This window comes from Octodon degus, unplaced genomic scaffold (genome assembly GCF_000260255.1).
Source record: "Octodon degus isolate 3935 unplaced genomic scaffold, OctDeg1.0 scaffold00001, whole genome shotgun sequence".
NCBI classification, from domain to species: Eukaryota; Metazoa; Chordata; class Mammalia; order Rodentia; family Octodontidae; genus Octodon; species Octodon degus.
The window spans coordinates 19,426,579-19,431,347 of record NW_004524577.1 but is presented as its reverse complement, the minus strand read 5'-3'; positions in this window follow the sequence as shown (position 1 = coordinate 19,431,347).

Here is a 4,769-nt window from a genome sequence, read left to right as displayed (position 1 = left end):
TCTTTCTTTCTTTCTTTCTCTTTTGTTTAGGAAAGGGTATATGGGATGTTCAGGGTCTCACTACTAGATTGGACTCATAGTGATCCTCCTGTGTACAGCCTTCCAAGAGCTGGGATTACAGGTGTGCACCACCAGGCCCAGTCTCAGTTGCTGTCTCAGCACACCCCGGAGATGGGGGAGGCACGGCAGGCCCAAGGATTGAACACCTAGTCCCTGCACCTGCTTGCAGGAGCTTTAATCCCCTGAGCTATTTGGCCAGCCCACATGCATATTTCTAACAGTTTAATTCATAGTAGGCAAAAACAGTAGCAATATGGAGGTCTTTTAATGCTTAAAAAATTGCAATGAAGTGCATGAAACATTGATACATACAGTAACTTGAAGTCTAGAGAATTATGCTGATTAAAAAAATTAAAGATATGTAATCAACAAATTCATTTATGTTACATTCCCAAAAAGGAGAAACTATAGTGATGGTAAGTATATTGTCAGAAATTAATTAGGAATATGGGTGGAAGAGTAGATGCTAGGGCACACATATATGACACATGACCGACATAGCGGTCCTTGTGCACATGACAGGACCTTGCCTTACTCTATGTGCGACTATACCGATGGGAACATCTTGGTTGCATAAGTGTTGGAAGTGTACAGTGGCATACGTTGGGGAAATATTAGGGGAACTGTGGATAAGGTGAGTGAGTCCTCTGTGTTTCATTGCAATTCCATGAGAATCTGTGCGTTTCAGAATTAAGAAGATAATTTAAAAGACAAAAGAAAACAAAAACAAAGAAAAAATGGGAAAGTCTGAAATGTAATATTGTTCTAGCTAGGAGACACAACACTAAACTACAAGGAATTGTTGAAAGAAAATACATCATGCCATTAAAATGAAGCAAAATTGATCATTTTAAATCATTCAGAAAATTAAAGCTAAAAATATATTTCCACTAATAACAAAACTAAACAGAAAATATTTTACAGAATGAGGGAAAGCTTAATTCTTTTTCTCTAAGATCTGGGATAAGACCATTATGCCTTTTTAATTTGCATTTTTATTTTCCATCTTCCTGAAATTCCCTCTCAAAGCTATCAGGCAAGAGAAAGAACAAAGAGGCATCTGAACTTGAAAAAAGAAGCCATTTTTTTGTAGAGAAAAGCATAAAGAATCTGTCAAAAATATTACCAGAACTAATAAATAATTTCAGAAAAAATATAATATGACTATAAACTAATCACAAATTATTAAAATACAAATTTTTTAAAATCCCATTTATAATACCTCAAAACACCTTCCAGTTAGAAGTAAGTTCTTATATACTGTTGAACAGTGGATGATTATACAAGATGACAATATGCACTTTTATTTTTCTTTGAGAAGCTAGAACAAAGGATTTAACATTTGTCCCCACAAGAAAGGATGTATTTTGAATAAATGATATTATATAAAATATCTTCTGTGCAGTTATTATAAGTCGTTTTCATTATGTTCAAATATGGTCCTTCCTTACCTAATTTTTCCATAGTTTTTATCATTAATGGATATATAATTGTATCAAACAGCTTTACATGACACACAATTTGTACAAGTTTACTGAATTATCACATAGTACTTTGGAAATATGGATAATTCCTAAGTGCTGATTAGAAAATTAAGATATAGAAAATGTGCTTAAACTATGGTAGGTAGAAATATTCTCCTTTGACACCAAAATATAAAAATCAGATTTGTTTGAATGTTTCCCTACCTAAGATCTTATAAATAGCACTCTGTCAAGTTATAGCAATATTTATATATTTCACCAAAAATAAAAATAAAATTTTTCTGTGAAACTAAACTTTCAGTGTATATACTTAATAATAGTATAAATTACTTGATTGAAGTGTTTTATAGAGGCACTTTTATCAACAATTTAGGTATAGCAACATAAAAATATTTAATACTATTTAATCTATCTAAAAATAACTAGTTTTTTTATAACCACAAAAGCAGTACAGAAATCACTGTTGAGTTTATTAATATCTAGGAGAGGAACTATTGTACTAATATAATACTGCCTATGCAGTTAATGGAAAGTGGAATATTATCTTTGTTAGTATACTGAATGAGATTATAGAAGACATTTTTATATTTCAACACTGATAACAATCAATAAATTTGATGCACTAATATAAAACTGATAATCTATACTATATATTCGATGTTAGATTCTTTTTTTTTTCTACCTAAAAGAGTAACAGTTTGAGCCTGATTGTCCTATGCTTTTTCTAACTTTTCTAAAAATAATTTAGAAGTTTTTATTTTCATTTCCTATAAACTCTTCACCAAAACCTTTGTTCTACAGTACCTGGAACTGAACTCATGACTTTTGTTGCTAACTACATCCGCAGATGTTTTTAGTTCTTGTTTTGAAACTGGGGCTTGATAAATTGCCCAGTCTTAGTTCCAACTTAGTGTGCCCCAACACAGCCTCCTCAGTCATTCAGTAGGTTTGTAGACATGAACCATCATGTCCAGTAAAACTACAGCATAGTATGTTTGAAAATTGGTTTAGAGGGAGTGAGGAAGGTAGCTCAGCAGCCTAAACAGCAGCCTGGCAAACACAAAGACCAGGGTTAAATCCCTGGTACTACGTGCCATGCTGGCCAGCCAAATCAGGGCATAGTGGCACATGCCTGTGATCCCAGGCTGAGCCAGAAGGACCGCTATGATCCCAGCTCCATAACAACTAAATAATACAAGATTAAAAAAAAATTGCACAGTGGCCAGAGGTTCAATCCCAAGGCCTGCCGTGCCAGTCCTGCCCCCGGGGCACGCTGAGATGGACATTGAGACTGGGCATGGTGGCACACTCCTTTAATTCCAGCTCTTGGGAGGCTGTAAACAAGAGAATTACTACAAGTGCAATCTAGTAGTGAGACCCTGAACACCCTGTGGATCCTTCCCTCAAATACAGAAAAAAATTAAACAAAATTTAAAAAAATAAAAAAAATTAACAAATGGTTTGAAAGAAATTTGTCATATTAGTTTGTAAATACTATACTAATTTTTATTAACATGGCAATACCTATATGTGCATTATAAATTTTATAGGATAAATTGACTATTACTACTTTATATGGTCATATAATACTAACCAGGTTCATATGAATCATTTTCCTCTATTTCTCTTTTCTCTCAAGGCTAAGCCTTAGCTCACAGTTTGTGGAGCCTTTAGTCCATATTCAGCTGGATCTAAAGCAGTGTGGCACATGGCAGAGGGCAGCAGTTCACGGAAGCAGCGGTATGTGAAACTGTCAAACTTAATCTAAAATGGTCAAAATGCTTTTGCCTGACGAGGTAAGCGACAGATAAAATCATGGCATTCTGGGTTAGAAATGAGATGAGCAATTGTACAGGAGTGAAAAGATCAGCTCATGGAAGAGTATTGGAGAAATGATTTTAAAGGGATGTGAAAACCTTGTGAAGATTATGGTTTTCAGCTGCATGATTTAGTTTGTTAAAGATTATGAGATAACTGCTTGCCAATGTCCCACAGACATGCATAAAAATTGTCACGGTGTTGTCTCCTCTTTGTTGTACACACAGATGCACACAGATGCGCAGAGTGAAAGGGCGGCTCTGTCTGGAGATGATGAAGATGGAGCAAATGTTTTCACAAAACCTCTGAAAATTACAGTTGATTGTACAATGGCTGCAAGTACCATCTGTGAGAAGTAAATTCCTACATATTACTGATTAGGGCTCAATACCAATGGGATAGATGGCACCTTGGTTACTTTTATCTCATTGCTGGGACAAATACTCAACACTCAAAATTAAGGAAGGAAAGGTTTATTTAGCTCAGAGTTTGCAGAGGCTTCAGTCCATATTCGACTGGGTCTAAGGCAGTGCGGCAGTTCACGGAAAATGAAAAACAGCTAAGAGCAGAAGGAGGAGAGGCAGCTGCAGCAGCTAGAAAGCCTCTCTCCCTTCCTTACATTGTATGCAGATTACCCACCCCAGGGCAGGTGTAGCACTCATACCCATAATCCTGCATCGAATCATGAATTAATCACAAACTCTAGAACCCCCCCCCAATGGCTGCATGAGGTTTTGTGGGGACAACTAGACACAAAGCATTACAGGTGGAGAGTCAGTTTAATCATTTAAACTGTGTACTCCAAAGAGATTCTAAAAGCATGGATACCTCTTGAAATACTAACATATGAGGTTTTCCCTTGATGAGAAGGTGACTAATATTTTTAAAAAGTAAGGTTTTATAAGTGTATGTTGCAAAAGAGTATCTTGTGGAAGTTCGCCTACAATTATCTGACACTATTATGTCTGGAGTTTAAATCACATTCTCTTCTTTCTATTTTGATTCTTCGTGGCCTTTTCCATTCAAGAGTAAACTCTAGAGTGTACTACCATAAAGCCCACAGTGAGTGCTCAAAGAAGGGATGAACAGGCATAAATACCAAGAACTTCCTGCCCACTGAAGCACTCTTCAGCAGGCTTTGAACCCTGCAGAGATGAGGCAGGTCAGGTGGTCACTAGAGGTTCTGCTCTAGATCATGGTTCAGAGAGTTTACTTTGCACTCTACTTAACACAGATTATTTGTAAAGCAGTTTTTTTACCCAGCTACCTGTGAGGCAAAATATGTCAAATTTAGAACATGAGTTGGAGCAATACTTTCCTATTTTTCACTGGAAGATGAAAAAATAAATATAGTTAGCAAAATTGTGTTGATAATGGTCATGTTGGGGCCGGGGAGATGGCTCAGTA